The 21,086-nt window shown below is 36.2% G+C and overlaps 1 protein-coding gene across 2 annotated transcripts in view; it reads right to left on the reverse strand.

The window, feature by feature from the left end:
• The window catches only part of TENM1 (teneurin transmembrane protein 1), a 355,328-nt gene that overhangs the window by 232,499 nt on the left and 101,743 nt on the right, over positions 1-21,086 (reverse strand). The gene's annotated exons all lie outside the window — the stretch shown is intronic.

The raw sequence follows: 21,086 nt of genomic DNA on the forward strand, positions 1-21,086 counted from the left end.
CTTGCCATATGTCCTAAGAGGCAATCTTGAATGGGTATCACTAAAGAGGAGTGACAATGTTGGCTTGAGACAAAAGAATCTAATGGATTTCTAATTGCCCCTCCCTAACTTTCATACCTGACTAGACTTAACAGTGCTAAGTATGAGGAACATGATATATGTGTAATAAAGGTAGACTTTCCGGAGAAAGTTTATTTTTGAGGTAACTGGAGCTGAAGCAGAGGGGAATTGAGAATTGACTAGATATAACACAAAGAGGAAAGGGGGCAGGGAAGAGGTAATATTTCTGACCCTCCTGCCAGTAATATCAAGCAGCAAATGATCAAGTAAAGGTTGGCAAGCTAGCCTCCTCCTTGGAGGTTGCCTTGTTGTAACTCTAATACCTTTGACATATCCTATCTCTCAAATCAATGAATGACTGCATTAGGCTCTTCTAGTTCAGCTTGGACTAGCTCCAGAAACCGAGGGGTTTCCATCCTGCTGCCCTATGATTTTTATTTTAAATTCCTTGGAGACTTGAATTAAGCTTTTCTTCCTGTTATGATAATGATGTTTCTTTTTTGTTTTTTCCCAGAAAGGAAACTAGTTCACCAGTTAGTTTTTCCCGAGTTTTTTTAGAGTCTATAAGAAATACTGAGATTCCTGGACAAAGAAATCATCTTTAAAACTTCACCAGAAGAGGCAAGAAGCTGTTAGTGAAATGAAAGAGAGGGTTAAATTAAGGGAAAAGAATACCTAGACTTCATTCATAACCATAATAATTCTTAAGAACTTTCCTTCCCTTTCATGTCATCACAGAAATGTAAAATCTTTAAATAAATATATAGACCTTAAGAATTATGGGCTGGGCGTGCTGGCTCACGCTTGTAATCCAAGCACTTTGGAGGCCAAGGCGGGTGGATCCCCTGAGGTTGGGAGTTCAAGACCAGCCTGACCAACATGGTGAAACCTCGTCTTTTAAATAAATAAATAAAAAAAAAAAGAATATTTAAAACAAAACAAAAAAAAAGAATTATGAAATGTCATATACTTAAATCAGCAGCATTCAAACTTCTTTATCCTGTGGAATTACTCCTATTCGAAGGAATTCTGTAATTTTTCCCATTCCACCCTTCATTTTCCTACTTAGAGAGATATGGTCAGACATTTATGATGCTTGGACTGGGATGAAGCTTTCTGGAATATACTGGATTATCCATCCTATCCTTACTGATTTATCATACTCCAAATTATTTATGTATATGTACCTGTGTTACTTTCTAGACTTTCTAGTCTTCCATGATCTGTCTAGTGAGGCATCAGTACCAACTTGTTTTATTTACTCAAGCTTTATAACACATTGTGACACCTGGTAGAGCAAGTCCTCATTCATTAGTCAGTATTCTATTTTTTCTGCACATTTTGCGTTATTTAATGCTAAAAAATTGTTTGCTTTTGTAAACGTGATTTTTTTCCATTATATTTTCTGTCTCCTCCATAACCCTGTTGCCATCATTCTTTCTAGATTTGGTCACTCTTTTCCCTTGACAAATGCCACAACATCTATTTTAACCAATTGTCTTCATTTCCATATTTCCTAAGTTTTACTTATGTGTGTTTTTAATTACATGCTATTATAAGTAATTAAAGGTACATTCAAGACTGGGCACAGTAACTCATGCCTGTAATCCCAGCACTTAGGGTGGCTGAGGCAGAAGGATCACTTCAGTCCAGGAGTTTGAGACCAGCCTGGGCAATATAGCAAGATCCTGTCTCTACAAAAAATTTAAAAAGTTAGCAGGGTATGGTGGAGCACACTTGCAGTCCTAGCTACTCAGGAGGCTGGGGCAAGAGGATCACTTGAGCCCAGGAGTTTCAGGTTGCAGTGAGCTATGATCTCATCACTGCACTCTAGCCTGGGTTACAGAGTGAGACCCTGTCTCTACAAAAATAAATAAAAAACAAAATAATAAAGATTCAATACATATTGAATTGAAAAATACAATTCATATTGTAAAAATTTCTGCTATGAATGAAACAATTATATACCTTGAGCTGCCAATTGTAGTTCCTTCGTGAGAAGACAACCCCTAATATCTTTAATAAATAACTTTTCTGTACTTTTTAACACATTTACATTGATAAATACATATGGAGATGCATAACTAGTTTGTGGTGGGTATATTTTAACCTGAATGGTATAACATTGTTTTTATTTTTCTAGAACTGGGAAATAGCTCCAAGACATACTGTTAAGTCCATATAAAATTAACTTGTTGTTTTAGACTGTTATATAGCATACCATCATAGTCTGGATATGTTCTATAGTTTAACCCTTTACAAATGGACATTTAGATTGTTTTTAGACCTTTCTTCTATTATAAACAATGCCTCTTTGTGCACATGTGCCAGCATTTCTCTAGAATACTTCTTAGAAATGGAATTACTGAGATGAGGCTATATGCATTTTAAGTTTTGATACTGATAAAAGATTGTACTAATTTATATAACCACAATCAGAGTAATAGGATACTTGTTTCTTGATACACTTCACTGATGTGTCAATATGGAAGAGTGAAAAAAAGTTTCTTTTACATTTTTATTTCCCTGATAACTAGTGAATCGAGCATCTTTTTCCATTGCTTTTTAAAAAAACTATCAAGATGCATTTGAACAGATTTCAGAATGGCTCATCGTAAAAGGTATAATATTCAGAGGCCGGAGTTGCACCATGTACTTACCCTGCGGGCATGGAACAAATGATGCAATCAAAGGACTTGAACTGATTTCAAGAGAACAATCAGCCAACCCTTCTGCATTCAGGAGACTGCCTGATTGTTCCTAAATCTTTATAGGCAGATGAAAAATTGCTGTTCAAATCCGCTAAAAGGGAAAGGCCATATATGCCACCATAAGCTATTCAAATTTTTAAATTATTCTTTCTCCCAATGAATTCTCCCTTCTAGCCAAACTTGATTTCTCTATATTTTAATTACGTCTTTTCTATTCTTTAAAGAATTGGAGAAGGCTTGGTCGCCATACCCTATCTTATAGCTTGTACTTGAAGATTATTACTAAGTTTTTTTCTGAACTCTCTTTTATTGGAATGAATGGGGGCCTCAACCTGTCCTCAATGATCTTTTTGCCCATGATTTAAAATTGTGTTGCTTTCTACATTCCAAATCCTCTGAGTCCTCAAGACAAAAAAGAGTAAAGAAGGGAAAGAAAAAAAAAAAAACCTCCCAATTTAGTAAAAACTGCTCTTGATATTTTGGCATCTTTCTATCAATTCTGTATTCTATGCACCTTGTAGAGATATTAGATACATATTTTAGCATATTTTTGGACTTCCTCTGCCTTTAAAAACTTTCTAATATAAATTTAAAATTATTCACCAATATTTATAATAGCTATATAATATTCCAAATGCATCCTAATTTACCTAACCATTCTGATTCTGTTGAACACTTAAGATGTACCTGATTCCCTCCTACTTTGAATAATTGCTGTGAATAACCAAATTGCCAAACTGCTATCTAGAAAGACTAGATGGATTATATTTACTATAGTATTCTGTTTGTATATCTCATTCATGTAACGCATAGGATTCAGCACATAGCAGCTGCTTAATATATGCTTATTGTTTTACATAGAGCCTGAGTCAAGTATTCTCAGGGCTGAAATCATTATTCTTATCTTATAGAAATAATTATTATACATGATTAAGGCCACAACTAAACAATGTATAAAATATCACCACTGTGTCACTGAAGAATACAGGAGTTACTTAGAAGAAGGGAGTGGATTATATCTCATCATTATATTTAACAAGGAGTTACTTAGAGGCCCAAAGAGATAGGAAAAGAATAGAACAGAATTATAGGCACCTTCACCATCAGAGACTGGGTTCAATCCATGTAATAGAGAAATCTAGGTACAAGTTGAGTATCCCTTATCTGAAATGCTTGGGACTAGATGTGTTTTGGATTTTGTATGTTTTCAGATTTTGAAATAGTTGCATAAACATAATGAAATATCTTGGAAATGGGACCCAATGTTGGGCATGGTGGCTCATGCTTGTAATCCCAGCACTTTGGGAGGCCAAGGCAGGTGGATCACATGAGGTCAGGAGTTCAAGATCAGTCCGGCCAACATGGTGAAACTCTGTCTCTACTTAAAATACAAAAAATTAGCCAGATATGGTGGTGGGCACCTGTAGTCCCAGCTACTTGGGAGGCCAAGGCACAAAAATCTCTTGAACCTGGGAGGCAGAGGTTGCAGTGAGCTGAGATCACGCCACTGCACTCCAACCTGGGTCACACAGCAAGACTCTGCTTCAAAAAAAAAAAAAAAATGGGACCCAAGTCTAAATATAAGATTCATTTATGTTTCATACACACCTTATACACATAGTCTGAAAGTAATTTTACATAATATTTTAAATAATTTTGTGCATGAAACAAAGTTTTAACTGCATTTGACTGTGAAGTCAGGTGTGGAATTTTCCACTTATGATGTCATGTTAGTACTCAAAAACTTTGAGATTTTGGAGCAGCTCTGATTTCAGATTATGTATGCTCAACTTGCAATGTTGAAAAAGATTTCATAAATTCCCTCTAATGTAGGGAAAGCTGGAGGTGAATGTTTTTAGCACAGAGATATTTTCACTTTGAAAGCATTTGGCCCTGATACTAAAAATAGAGAAACCTTTGTGCAAGCTAGCTTACAACTGAGTATACTCTGAATAAATAAAAGATCCAGACAGGTGAGAATGCACTTGAATTTGTGTTGTAGTTTCGACTATTTACAAAATGCCTCTTGTTTAATTTTGCCCTACTGAGTTTTGGGTTATGTATGGCAGATCGGTGTCATTTCCATGTTTTAAATAAATAAATTGTTATCAATTAAGTAACTAGCTACATGTCTCAGAAATTATTTTTATGTTACTTTTCATTACACTGTTAACATCAGAACAAGAAGGCCACTTCCCAGATAATCACAACTCCCTTTCCTCCCAAATCTAGTTAAACTAGAAATATTAGATTGAACTATGTGAAAATATCACATTCATAGGTCGAATATCAGCAATTTCATACAGTTCAATCTAATATTAGGGGTGGGGAAAGAGGGAGAGACGCATAGCCTGACCATTTCCTCCAGTCTAGGGTCAACCATCAGCTTCATTTGCAAAACTCTCACAAGGTCAAGTCTTTCAGTGACAAGACATGAAAGTCTTTTGCTGAATGAAGCTCTCACAATATGTCTTTCTTTTGAGCAAAAGAAAGACCCAAGCAAGAAATCAAAACAGAGTAGCAAACTGTGAGCACAATTCAGTTTTCAAGAATATTTTAAGTTGTATATGTTTTCTTTTCATTGACAATCCTTGCCCTTGCCAAATCAGGATGACTGACACTCTTAATCTACAATTTCCTAAATTTCAAGAGGGTTTTCTCTTTTTGATTGCTCTATAATGGTTTACCTAATTATTTTTTTTTCAAGTTGCAGTTTTGGATGTTTAATTTCAAAATCAATTCAAGATGTCTTGAGCTCCATTAATACACTGTGATATTGCTTCACTCATTTTCTAGCAAGGCACTTACTTTAAAAAATGCATCATTCTAATGATTTTAAATTACTCTACAGTGCACATACCAATTTACAACTATTACAAAATTTTACATTTTTTCCCAAACCACTTCACGTTTAAAGATGTTCTGTATTTCAAGACAGAACGAGAGAGTGTTAACTTTTAAAGGGCATGAATACAATTTAGGGGCTTTAAAATTTTCTGCCCTCCCTGATGTAGAATGTAACCTAAGTAAATAATATTTTAAGTGTTCAGTGAGCATATAAAATCAGCTTAGGATGAGGACATTATTATAAAATAATTTTCTTTTTATTCAAAATAATGACAATATTCTTTATAAATGGAAACAAACTCATTGTGTGTATGTGTGTAAGAGCAGCAATGTGTTAGTGTGTCAATTTATGTGCAAATATGCATGGGTGTATATGAGTGGGTAAGTAGGGCTTGAGTGAGTGCATGAATGTGCAACAGTGTGAGTATATGTGTGATCATGTGAGTGTGCATATATGTGTGAGTGTGCATATATGTGTGAGTGTGCAAGAGTCTGAGTACATGTGTATGTGAGAGTGTATGAGGGTTGTTTGGGTGGATGTACATGAATGTGTTTGCATGTATGTGTGTTTGTGTATTTGTTTGACTTTGTGATTGTGTGTTCGACTGTATGAATATGTGAGTGTGCATTTTGCTGGTTTAAATATAAGCTTGAAGATCAAATGTTACTTGCACTTTTATTTAGGCAGTCAGTTGAGTGTGCTCTAGGAATTATTTTACTAACCTCAGAATAAAATGAGGGAAATTAAATGCCTCCCAACAGTATCTATAATACATCTATAAGATATTTGCATTAAACACATATACAATATATACCTTGCTTGAAATTTACAGGGAAAAAACAGCTATATTCAAAATCTGCACCTGGTAATGTCAGTTTAATAGATGTAAATCAGCTGCCAAAGTTGGGAAACCTTCCTTCCTCATTGCCTTTTAAAAACATTTTTGATTACTTTATTCTCTCAGGATTCCTCATTCACAGTGACACATGCCAGTCTCACAGCGATTGAGGATACTTTGGGATTAATATTTAAAAGACTGTAATTATCATCCGTTTTTACCCCAGACCACCCTTGAAATTGCAGAGAGCACTAGGCACATTTCTGGAATGAGGCTGATGCTGATTCATTGATACAACATTTTCCTTTTGTTGGTTAAAACATGCTGCACTAGAAGGTAGAGGCAAAACCCTAGGGGCCAAAGCTACCATGCAGTAAGTGCTAGATTCAGAGCTAGGATCTTTACATATATTATCTCATTTAACCTTCACTACAACCTTGCAAGATAGTGTTAGTACCAGTTTTCAGAGGAGGTGCTGTGGTTCAGAGAAGTTAAATGAGTGCTTAAGGTCATGTGGCTAATTAGGAGTGAGACTGGTATCAATTTTGAGTTTGTGTCACTCTGACACTGTATTCTTTGAATTACACCATGCTGAAAGGTATGACCTTTCTAGTATTTATATCTTCCCTCACTGAGCTTTGCCTGCCTGCTACTCTCTGCCCCTCAATTGTCTTCTCTAATGATTCCTAAAAACTTGATTGATGTCAAGTTCAAATCTACGTTAGAGGCAATATGTCCAATTTATGAATCATACTTCCAACATTAAGATTCACTATGTACTTATTTTAGAGTATACTGGCTTGGTTAAACTCACTACTGTCTGTGTAATAGATACTATTTGCTCAATAACTATTATGTGCCAGAGGTTTTACACATATTACACCCATTTTACAGAAATGGACAATGAAGCTTGAAGAGGTTAGGTAATTTGCTTAATGATACATAAGCAGAACCAATAAATCCCTGCTGACAGCTTCTTTGGTGAGATCTGGGTAGGTCAATAGATCTAACGGAGCCTCAGTTTCTTCATGTATAAAATGGGGATAATGGTACTCTCACTCTAGGAGTTATAAAGCTGAGAGACAATATACATAAAACATCTTGAACATATTAGATAGTTAACACATGATGGCTATTATCTGAACCATTATTGTTAATAATGAGTATGAGCTTTAGGATTAAATAAACTTGGCTTCAAAAACTTTGCCTCCTACTGTCTATTTGATTCAAGGCTACTGAATTTCTCTAAGTTTTTATTTCCTCACCCACAAAATGAAGGTACCATTTTACAGCATCTTTTCCTAAAGTATACTCCAAAGAACACTGCTACCTGCACACAATGTTTAAAAATGTGAGGCGACAACTGGGTTTCCTGATCAAAGATTCATGGAAAACTCTGGTAAACAGATTTCCTCATACGGGGCTTTTTAAAGTATCTATAATGTGGGAATGCACTTTGTGAACTTCCAAGGTGGAGTAACATATGCAGTGTTTTTCCCTTTCATTCTACTATAAAAACGCTTTTTCATTTTTCTATAATATATTGCAATAAAAGGATTATATAGAAGATACTTTGGAAAGACTGATTTGTCCCAAAGATTAAATGGATAATATTTATAAAGCACATATATACAGTAAGAGCTCAAGAAATGCAACAGTATTATTATTATCATTACCATAATCATCACTATAATCATTAAGAGGGAATTAGAATAAGTTTAAGAGATCTACTACGCATCATGGTGACTACACTTAATAACAATATATTATAAAATTGAAAATTGCTGAGAGTAAATTTTAAGTGTTCTCATTAAAAACAAAATAAGTGTGTGACTATATTTGTCCATTCTCACACTGCTATACTTGAGATTGGGTAATTTATAAACAAAAGAGGGTTAATTGGCTCATGGTTCTGCAGACTATACAGGAAGAATAGTGGCTTCTGCTCCTGGGGAGGCCTCAGCAAACTTACAATCATGGCAGAAGGCAAAGAGGGAGGAAGGTGTCTCACATGGTGGGAGCAGGAGCAAGATAGAGGGAGGGAAGAAAGGCGACAAACTGTTTTTTTTCATGTGAACATAGATATGTATTGCAAACATGCAGAAAAATGCCTATGAACATTCATGCGACACTGATACCAGTGTATAACTTTTAACATTAAAGACGAGGCTGCTTGAATTTTTTACATAGAAAATAAATTTTATACATTATTTTTGTGATTAGATTTTAAATACTTTGATACTTATGTTAAATGTAATACTATGCAACTATGAAAAATAATAGTATAGACTATATTCATTGAGTGATTGATATGAAAAATGTTCATGCACATATATCATTAAGTGCAAACAAGCAAATTAATGCTCGCTTTCAATTTGCTTATTGGCGGCACACTTTTAAACAACCAGATCTCACAAGAAGTCACTGTCATGAGAACAGCATCAAGGGGATCATGCTAACCCATTCGTGAGAAATCCAACCCCATGATTAGAGTAGCTCCATCCACCAGGCTCCACTTCAAACATTGGGGACTGCAATTCTGCATGAGATTTGGTGGGGACACAGATCCAAACCATACCAGTGAGGTAATACCTATGTTAAATAGTTTGATTTAACCATTCCACAATGTGTGTGTATATATATATATATATATATATATATATATATACACATCAAAACATCATGTCATATACGATAAATCTATACAATTTTCTGTCAATTAAAAAATAAAATTTAAAAAGCCCTACCAGTATGCAGATGATCTGAGTTAGAAAATGCATATCTAACACACCCCGAGGAATACAGGTCTACAAACTGTACATCCAGAGGATTTTGTTTGCCAGATTGGGGTGAGCTAGTCCAATGGAGATAGAAGCTTCAGCAGACAATCTACCACATAATTTCATAGAGTATATTTATTTATTAAAATAGATTTATTTAGAGTCACCAAATGTTTCTTTGATAACTAAGATTTTTCTGAAACTCCCCAGGTTAGAATTCCACAGGTGAGCACTCTTATTGTATTGCACTTTCTGATTGGTTTTAATGTTCTCATACGATCTTGGTTTTAGCACAGGTATCTTCCTGTATGTGAGTTTTGTTTCTTTCTCTCTCTACTTATTGAAGAAACAACTGCCACCATAAAACTTGACAGATGTCAGGTGGACTGCTGTTGAATGCCTGACTCATACAACTGGATGATCTTTGTTTTGGTCCTGATTCAGTTTCCCAGTGATCTGGAAATGATTTGCCTTTGTTCTTGTATATCTCCTGCCAAGGTGCACACAGTTTGCTTAGATATATGGTCCTTTTAAAATCATCTTTAAAGTTTTATCCATTCCCTGCTCCTTATGGTGGAGTTAATCCTACCTTGGGAGCTGAATTTCAGAATGGTGGTGGATCCTATTGCTTTCTACCAGAAGTCTTAAGGGACTGTGTGAGCTGCTTTCCCATGAAGCAATCTTTTAGAGGGAGATGTAATAACCCAAAAGGAAAATTCCTCACACAAATAAAAATGTATTTATACACCAAGGCTGCTGGTACTGAGTAGTAGGTTGTGGGATAAATCTGTAGGAAACTTTGTGTCTAGCCTGCAGGCAAACATGATAGGTTTTACTTGCTGCATAGTACTATTGACTAGGATTAGCTTCTCCTTTCTAACTACCCATCCTTAAGATGAATATTCCAAAAAAGGTAGACATTAATCTTTTCTTCACTATTTGGGCCTTTGGTATAGCTGTTCCAGAGCTATGTTCGCATTTACATTTTGATTTACTCTGTAAGGAGGCTAAGAGGTGGTGAATGGACTGAGAGGCTTTCCCACTCTATGGGCACTGACTCCCAAGGACCATTTCAACTCTGCCCTAATGTGCCTAAAGTGAGGGACATCTCCCATTATAGATGAATTGATGCTAATTAACATGGATATATGCACTCTGTCCTACTGTCATAGTATCCGGTTTGATAGAATTTAAGAATTCTGGGCAGAGAAAAACAAAGAAAAAATTCTGGCTAAGTTAATGTGGTGACTAGCAAAAATAAATTTAGAAAAGGCCATTTGGATTTTATCAGAGTCAAGTCTGTTTATGAAAACTTATTGCAAAGTAAAACCTCAGGTTTAATATGATCTATGGGAAGATGTGAATTTGGCCGTTGCTTCCCCTAGAAAGGCCAGGCTCCGTGGCAGTTACACAAGGTATGGATTTGGAGAATGAGGTCATGGCAGCTTGGATGCCAACTGACAGCTTGGTGATCCCGAGCCACCTTTGTCTATGTCCTAGTAATTCTCCCTTATATAGCACACATGATTTTTTATACACAGAAGCTAAATAAAGCATCAGAGGAAGATTTTATACCTGGAGAACTATTCAAGGACTGTTCTAAATGATAAACTCTAATCCTTACCAGTTTGTTTATAGTTATTCTCTCCATAGGTCTTCTGTCTGGCTGGACCCAGAGTGTGTCTAACTCATTTTATGACATTAAAACTGTACTCTATCCAAGTTACAAACCTGTTACTTTATTAGACATTTTATCTAAAGCACATGCTAGTTTCCTTCTTGAGAAAGTGAAAGCCTGAACTTCTCCGGCCTATATTGTGTATAAGAAACAGGTTATTGTTAGGTATTTAATTATTCTACTATCATTTCATATTTGTATTCTTTATCATCTTGTGTAGAGCTCTGAGTATTAATAACTTGATGCTCCTCCTGTATTAGGAAATATAAATATATTTATTCTTTTATATTTCTTGGATATGATGTTATTGTCATAAATTAGAAGTAGATTTAAAATGGTTATGCTTGCTGTCTTATTATTGCCAAAAACGATGGTTGATCAGTTACACTAAGACTCAAAGAATCATTTTTGGTATACCTTCTCCATATTTAATGTACTTTGTCAATAATTTTATAATGCAAGTTAACTTGTTGAGTTACCTTGGTATTGGAATAGAATAAGTTTAATTTAGAAGATATATTTAGTTATATTTTCCAGGCAAAACTTGACGTTGCCATACGCTACAGCACTCCTGCCCAATAAAAATATAACATGAGCCTTAAGTGTAAGCCACATATATTATTTAAAGTTTTCTGGTAGCCACATTAAAAATTAAAAAAAAAAGAAAACTAATTTGTAAAATTTATTATTAAAATTAATTTTAATAATATATTTGATTTAGCCCAATACATCAAAAATATCATTTCATAATGTAATCAATATAAAAATTAATAAGGATATATTTTAATTAATATTTTAATTAATTTTCCATACGAGTTTTGAAGAGGAGTTAAAGGAGAAGTATCTCATTGGTTTCAGGGCAAAGAAAAGTTTTATTTTCATTGATCTATGGGTTTGTCTTTATCTTGAGGACACCGTGAATCACATAATTGATCATTCTGTCCTCTTATGTTGGTTAAGAGGGAGTTAGAAAGCTACAGTACAATTAGATATTACTCTGCTATGCACATGACTTCCTTAAATAAAGATTACATTTCTCAGTTCCTTTACAACTAGGTATTTTCTCATGACTAAGTTATTGATCGATAAAATGTAAGTGAACGTTTCTGGCAGTAGCTTAAGTGAAGTCTTCTTAAAAGAAAGTAGAGAGGTCCCTTTGCCTCCTCATTTCTTCATCTTGCCTATAGTGAGAATGTAATAGCTGGAGCACTGTCTCCCACTGTGTACTATAAGGGTAAGGGCTCTATCCTAGAAATAGTACAGTGGTGAGCTGGAAGAAGCTTTCTTTATGAAGTCACCATACAAGCCCTGGTCTGCCTACCTCTAGGTTTCTTTTGCCTAAAATAAAATAATACTCCTATCTTGTTTATTTCTTTTTTTCTCCTTGGGGAGGTATTGCCTATCACTGAACTATAATCCTAGCTGACACATCAGGAATGTAAATTTTCCCCAAATGTGATTTTATAATAAATAGCATGGCTGAAAGTAAACGTAGTGAAGAGGCAGAACAGCTACTTTTTACCTAACTTTCCAGTAAAACATATATCTATGTTCTACAAACACAGGAAACAATACCACTTGGGTAGCAACAAAAGAACATAAAGACTCTGGAGTAAAAAGATTTTTTGGCTGGGTGGGGTGGCTTACGCCTGTAATCCCAGCACTTTGGGAGGTCGAGGTGGGTGGATCATGAGGTCAAGAGATCAAGACCATCCTGGTCAACAAGGTGAAACCCCGTCTCTACTAAAAATACAAAAATTAGCTGGGCATGGTGGTGCGCGCCTGTAGTCCCAGCTACTCGGGAGGCTGAGGTAGGAGAATTGCTTGAACCCAGGAGGCAGAGGTTGCAGTGAGCCAAGATCGTGCCATTGCACTCCAGTCTGGGTAACAACAGTGAAATTCCGTCTCAAAAAAAAAAAATTTTTTTTTTCACACTCCTTCAAATTAATTCAGCATTACAGTGCTTAAAGATGAATTTCTTTGAGATTTATCTTCTACTAATTTATCTTCTACTTACAAAAGAGTTGTCTTTGAAATGTGTCTTTATAACGAGAATTGAAATACAAACCTAACAATAGCTACAATCTATCATTATAATTTAGTGTCTACTATGGGAAAAGCATCATGCTATGTGTTGCACATATGCTATCTCAATTAACCCCTACAACTATATTACAAAATACTAATTATTTCCCTGTTTTACAGGAGAGGCCCAGAGAATCCAGGCAACTTACTCAAGGTAAGAAAGTAACTTAGAAACAGGCTTGAGATTTGAGTTCATTTCTCTTTAAATTTTTCCATGCTGAATCTCTAACAACTTTTTTTTTTTTTTTTTTTTTGGGGTGGAGTTTCGCTCTTGTTACCCAGGCTGGAGTGCAATGGCGCGATCTCGGCTCACCGCAACCTCCGCCTCCTGGGTTCAGGCAATTCTCCTGCCTCAGCCTCCTGAGTAGCTGGGATTACAGGCACGTGCCACCATGCCCAGCTAATTTTTTGTAGTTTTAGTAGAGACGGGGTTTCACCGTGTTGACCAGGATGGTCTCGATCTCTTGACCTCGTGATCCACCCGCCTCGGCCTCCCAAAGTGCTGGGATTACAGGCTTGAGCCACCGCGCCCGGCCCTCTAACAACTTTTATAACATTCTGATAGTCAAGAGAAAGGTCCTGGGATCCTTGCCCGTATATGCTCATTGCTAACTTTCTAGAGATTCAAAGGAACTGTTGACAATGGGTAGTAGCATCTGTTAAATTTATAGAAGGCTCTGTGAATGGTATATTGGATATAAGTTCTAAGCCAGAAATCACAACACCTGTTTTGCATACTACCTATGTGCCTAATGAGCTGTATAAGTGTCCATAAGTCATTCAATCTTTCTGGGACTCAGTTTCCTCATCTATAAAAGGAAAGGGCAGAACTAGGTGACATCTAAAATCTCATCTAGTGTCAATATTCTGTGATTATGACAAGTCTGTCAAAAAAGAAATGAACAAAAAGAAGACTGTTGGAAAAGAAAGTAGGCAATCATATTTAAAGTGTCTTAACTTTCATTGCTTGATATGCAGAATTCAATTTTAAAAATGAATGAAGCTCAAGTACTTTTCTTGGTAAAAAAGAAAAAAAAATGAATGAACCTAGCGAGAACTGTGGGAAGCTTGTTTTGATTGTTGAAACTACTTATTCTTGACTCCACTATTAACCCCACTGACTTTGCTATGGCTCCTTTTGAGCAAGATTTCTTAGAACATTCTTTGCTATCACGGAATAAGCTCTTCTAGTTTTGTTGAACTGGATCTAATATTGTTACCCATACCTTAGTAGAATACATTTTTTTTCATTTTTTTTTTCTTCTGAGAGGGAGTCTTGCTCTGTTGCCAGGCATGATCATGGCTCACTGCAACCTCTGCCTCCTGGGTTCAAGCCATTTTCCTGCCTCAGCCTCCCAGATCGCTGGGACTACAGGCATGCACCCCCATGCCTGGCTAATTTTTTAGTATTTTTAGTAGAGATGAGGTTTCACCATGCTGGCCAGGCTGGTTTCAAACTCCTGACCTCAAGTGATCTACCCACCTCGACCTCCAACAGTGCTGGGATTACAGACGTAAGCCACTGTGCCCGGCCACATTCTTAATTTTACTGGAACTTACGTTGTTTTATCCACTTAGAGTAAAAATGCTAATTACTAAAAATGAATTGAAATGTGAATTTAGCTTAAACATAGTTTGCAGATGTGTAAATTGAAACCCATAGTGGTTCATGTGCCTAAGATTACCTGGAGAATCAGAGCCATGCCAGGACATGGGTCATCTGCTGATCTGAATGACCCAGAGATTTCATGAGAGTCGAGAGTGAGATAAATTTTTTAGCTAAACCTTGGACCTGTGCAAGATTAGGGATATATATTACGGTATATATCCAATCTAGAAGAAAATGTGTCTTGCAGACACAGACTAGAAGAAAATGATTTGTCTCAGGCTTGAGTCTATGAGGATGTTAAATATCAAGCCTCCTTTGAGACTTCATGGCCACTAGTCAGGTTTCATGTGGGTTTAAGGTTCATATTTGTATTCTTTATTTGGTCTAAAAAACTGCAGCCTGATATTTTAAGGTTTACACTGATTTGTGGTGTAGGCAGGTTCCTGACAGAAACAAATGTAAATCCTCCCCAGAAGAATGCTTTCTTCATACAGGACTTAGAGAGACTTCCAACATATTTGAGCCCACAATTTAAAAAAGCCAAAAAAAGAGAGAAATTCATATCCAAGAGTTCATAGAAATAACAAACCATAAACTCAGTCCTACAGAGACTTTGTATTCTGTATTTATCAGATACCGTATATAAAATAACCATGTTTCATGTAACCAAAAACACAATTAAGAAGCAAAAAATTACCCAAAATAATTTGGCACTTAAAAAAAAAAACTAAGTAATTATTTTAGAAACAAAAAGTAATCATTGAAATAAAAAAATTAATAGACGGGTTAAACATTACAATAAATATAGCCAAAGAGAGATTTAGTGAGCTAGAAGACAAATATGGAGTAATTGCTTATGAGATAACAAAGGGAAACAAAGAGAAAGTAAGAAGCCTACATATGAATTAGGCATAACTTTTTGTCTTTTATCCACTAAAAAAGCACTATAAACCCTCCTATCATGCTTCTGTGATGAATTATATTTAAATTTTTTTCTTGCCTCATATAATCTGTAAAAATGAACTTTATATCCAGGGAATTTGTAGCATTATGGCAATATTAACATTGTTGCTAACTAATAAAACCTTTTTTTTTTTGAGAACTCAGCTACTATTTCTAAGAAACCCAGGTATGTGTCTAGAGCTGCAGAGAAGAAAGTACCTGCAATCCTAGGTTCTTAACATGGTTACACTAACTGTCTCTTTTTCTACCAAAGATGCTAAATTGTAGTTACCTTGTATGTGAGTGGACTTTTCCCTTCAGTGACACGATGAATAGCTTCACAGTCATCCTCATGGTGTGTGCATTACATTTTGAACAAAGACTCTTTAACAAATGGCTTGTATGAGCCTGCTGTAACTGTTATGTGTAAAGGAAAAAATACTATGTATAAATGAATCATTTCATAAGACCTAATAAATTGTTGGAAATTGCAGGAAAGTGATGCATTATATGTGCTAGATATGTAGTCAGGTGAAAAGCTTTTAATCACTGGCACTTTCAATAAACGGGAGAACTAATAATATTTTTAAAGGAAATTGTACAATCAAGGAAAGTTTCCTTAGCAACAATAATTATATAAACCTCTTACAACCTCCTCCTCTAATTATCTGTTTCGTTAGTAGATGTATATCATCATCCACTAGGGAACACTTCAAAACATAATGAGACATTGTTATAATGAAGATATACACACATACACATGTTTATGTGTGTATGTATGTGTATCTCCATATATAGAGGTAAATCCTCAAATAACATCGTCTAAATATCAAAGTGTGGATGTCCTTATAATGAAAACAAAACTATTTACAATAATAAACTTAAGAGTTTATGAACGAAATCTCTGAACTATTCATAATCAGTGTCAATAGTTCAATATACAGCATCAAGAATCATAGATCTCAGTGTTGGAAAAGACCACATGGGCCATTTTGCTAATCTTCCATCCTTTCACAAATGAGGTGGCTAAGACTAAAAGAAATCAAGTTATGCAAGGTCACTGTGTGTGAATACGTGCACACCCACACATATACTGTTATCTCTCTGATGGACAAGGTGGACACATGCCACAGGATAGTTCAAAAACAAATATCCTTATTACAAAACCTTCTGGCATCTTAAAAACTAACCTTCCTTAAAAGGGGCACATCATGGTAATACCTTATATGATTTCTGCTGAATAGTAAAGAGTATGTTCAAAAGAACCTCAAGGCCTAATGCTTCACATCTCTCCGGCTGATTAACCCACTTCTAAAATACAGTATAATAAGAGGGGATTGTAGTAGAGAAAGGACAAGAGTTGGCCTGTCTATTAAATGCTTACACTTATAAATTTTGCTGTCAGTTATTTGCAAGTAATGACAGAGGGAGTAGTTCAAAGGAGGTTTCATCAAGAAGAGAGTAGTATAAAGTTCTAAATTGCTTTTATGCTCCCTTTCAAAGACTATGTGACCAGGAGAAGTAAGATTTTACAAAGGAAATATAGCAGACACGTTGTGCAATGCTGATCTTGGAGGCTAGGGCCAATACCCTTAGAATAGGCTAAATGTTTTACTGAGATTTCATGATAAGGAGTTGCGTTTTAAGGGAGCATGATTTGACCTGTGGTATATCCAAATCTAAAGGCCGTTATTACAAGCTTCTATTGTATTCCTCTTCAGGTATTTTTAAAGAATAAAGAGTTAACCTTTGTGAAGTGCCATGAGACCATCTCCGGTTAAAGAAGCCTGTATGAAGTATCAATTTCGAGCTGCTAATAATACTCAATGTACCTAGAAATACAGACTGAAAATAATCAGTAAACCATTCACTATAGTCCCCCTGGTATCAGAGCAGCACAGTTAACATGCTAACAGCTAAGCTTCATGTGCTTAGTAGAGGAAAATGATCAATGGCAGAGCATATCCACCTTTGAAATGACACGATCCATTATAAGAATCAGATGTTAAATTGCTTCCTGTACTGAGCACACTCAATTAAAAGTCTGCACAGTGAGATCATCTCGATGGTTAAATATGCTCTGTGGGAACAACCTTTATGGAGCTTAAAAATCACAGAAGGACTATTTCTACTATGACACTGGAGATTTGGAAGGCATTTCCTTCCCCTATTTTTCAATCTGCTAGTTTTATTAGGAAGCCTTTTGCCAGAGAGGTTGCTGAGTTTTGGGTCATACCTATCCACCCTTTTGCTTCTACGAACAAGAGATGATTTTAGTGATCCTTTTTCTTTGTGGTCCAGAATGGATGAATGTGGCTTTGGTCCAGACCTCTGTACAAAAATGTGTCATTTATGTACTTGGTATTTGATGTCCTTCATCTTCTTTTCAGCAAGCTAATCTATTCACCTGAGTTCTGTCTCCTTGTCTAACTCTTCCTTCTTTTGGCAGGAGTGGGGCCTTAAGGCTGAAAAGAATGCTAGACATTACATAAAATCAGCAGACCTGGTTTCTACTGGCAAGTTTGCAATTAGCCAGTTCTATGACCTTGGACCAATTATTTCACCTCTCTGGTTCTCAGTTTCCTCATGTTTCAAAAACTCATATATTTCTTCTTCATTGTTTACCATCTGTCTCTCCGTGACTGCAAGCTCCATTAATGCAGGAATCTTTGTTTTCTTCACTGATGCATTGCCAAAGTGTAACAGAGAGCACACAGAAGATACTCAATGAAAATTGTTTAATAGATGAATATTTCACATCTCAATTAGTAGTGTTACTATTCATCCAGTCTCCCAATATAGAAATCATAGAGTCAGTGAAAATTCCTGTCTCCCTTTTTACCCACATAGTCACCAAGTGCTGTTTCCTGACCCCTCATATATTTGTCCTTTCCTTTCCATCTACACTTAAATTCCCTTATATCAAGTTTGCATCATTTTTTGACTATATTCTCCAAACCATCTACAGAGTAACTTTGCTAAAATGCAAGCATGGTCATGATACTACCCTCTTTAGACTCCTTAAATGGCTTTTCCTGCTGTCCTCAGGGTCAAGTCCAAGCTTCTAGGCATTGCATACAGAGGCCTTCATGATCTGTGGTCTTTTGTGATCAATTCCTCGACCTTCAGGTAATGTTAAAGACCCTTTGCACATTGTATCTCTCTCTCTCTCTCTCTCTCTCTCTATCTTTTAGCATTTAGTGCAAGGTATTTTCATCTTTATTCACGTGTCTCCCCCACTATAGATGTTTCATCCTTCTTTATATACTATTGCCTCACATGCTGTTGGAGACATAATAGAGGCTCAGGCTCAAGAAATGTTAGGGAAATGAAGAAGTAAATGAGGAGGATTGATTAGTGCAGTAGTTCTCACACTTTGAAGCAAGCTGCTTAACGTCTCTGTGCCTCAGTGCATTAAAATCCATAGAAATGCTGACGTGGATGGAGAAGGAACATTTAAGGAACATTGAATCAGATATCTACACTGTTTTCCAGATGTGATATTCTATAGGGCTCTGATTTTTTTGTCATCATTTCATTTGCTTTGGTGGGTAAGGGTTGTTAGGGGTGAGGAAGGAGTGGGGTGGGGTTTAGGGTACTTCACCTGGAAGAGAGAGAAGGAGGGGCAACATACAGCCATGTTCATAACTACGCTTTTCCTCACCTTCTGTGATTTTCTTCTTAGCCAATAGGACTAGGGCGTGTTTTTGTGTGTTAGGGAGTAGGAACGGGCAGGGAAAGAGAAATTCTTAGTACCTTGAATTTAATGTTAATTCAATGGAAATTACAAATATTTGAATTTATGCACCTGGTGATTAGTACATTACCAGGAATTTTATCTAATTCTGAAGCATCAGGAAGGGCACATAAAGGATGTGAGTGATCTGAGGGAGGAATTATATGATTCAGAATCACTGTTCAATCAATACGTGTTTATTAAATCATATGTAAAGAGGCAAGCTTTTGACTCACTGTAAAGTACCCTATCAGAGTAAAAACATTAAATGTTGGTGTTCTCTAGGGTTCTGATTTTCTTCATTCTCATTTTCCACACCCTCCCTGGACAGTAACTTGCTTTCCTGTGGTCCCAACTATGTACCAAATATTTGTCTCTAGCTCAGGATTCTTTTCTAAGTTTCATTCTTGACTATCAACCCCTTGCTGGACATATGCAAGTGGGATCTTCTGCAGGTACCTATGACACAGCATGTCTACAACTGAGTTCACCGTAGCTGGCCCCTCGGCCCCAAACCTACTTTTCTGACTAAGCCTTTTCTCTCTCAGTTGGTGATATTTACTTTTACCTAGTAATCCAAAGCAGTTACCCTGTCTCTTTTCTTTATATCTACCATGGTAATTCGTCTCTGGTCTGTTTCCACCTCACCATTCTCACAACTACAGCTTCAATTCAGGCCCTTCTCACCATCATGCTCCTCGACTACTCCAATAGTCACGTTGCACATGTCTCTTAGTTCCTTATACTGTATCATTCAGCTACAATTGGTCTTCACAGTAGTCTATCTCAAAGGTAGTTTGTTTTAAATCACTCAATGCTTTCCTATTGTGTCAAGAGGAAATGCAAATTCCTCAGCAGAGTGTGTAAATAAAACTCCCTATGTTCTGGCCCCTGCCCATCTCACCAGTTTTATCTCCTTCTGCACTCCTAGGCTATAGCTATACCCAATGGCTTGCAAGTCCCCAAATGTGTCATGTAGATTCATAACTCTATGTCTTTGTTTAAGCTCCTCATTCTGCCTGGAATGTTCTTTCCCCTCTTGTCCATGTGATAAACATGCAATCATCATTCTGGTATTAATTCAAATGTTAAGACTTCTACAAAGCCTTACCTGACTATAAGGCCTCTTCTCACAAAAATAGCCTACTGCTCCCTCCTTTATGCTCTGTGACACATGGCCCTGGACATGGTTCAACAATGATACATTTTTATACATGGTGAGTTAGATGATGAATTCCTAGAGGACAGTGCAGTATGGTAGTGAAATGTATGAACTGTGAAGCCAGAAGCTATATGAGTGTCTTTGGGCAAGTTATTTCACCTCTCAGTGCCTTGGTTTCCTCATCTGTAAAGTAGGCATAATTATCATACTTATAGAGTTGCTATTAGTGAGTTAATATATGTACAATGCTTACAATAGTGACTAACACATAATTATTATATGTTTGCTATAATAATAATAACATTGATATTATTATTTTAAATTTAAAGCTCTAGGCCATGATACTGTATCTGAAACATGGAAGGATGGAAGGTATTCAATAACACAAAATAAATTAATAATCAGGTTAGGTCCTACTGTACGGTCTCAAAATACCCAGTAACTTTCCCTTTGTAACCTTTTTCTAGCTTGTTCAACGTCTCTCTGACCAAACCGTAGGAACCATTTTTGCAAGGACCACATCCACATTGTTCACTACCATATCCCTAGCATCAAACACCATGCCAAGCACTTAGCAGGCACATGTATATTGGTTAGACATTAAGGTTATATGTGTACATAAGGATATATATATATA

The sequence above is a fragment of the Sapajus apella genome, unplaced genomic scaffold, assembly GCF_009761245.1.
Source record: "Sapajus apella isolate SASKATOON/1434 unplaced genomic scaffold, GSC_monkey_1.0 scaffold176, whole genome shotgun sequence".
NCBI lineage: Eukaryota > Metazoa > Chordata > Mammalia > Primates > Cebidae > Sapajus > Sapajus apella.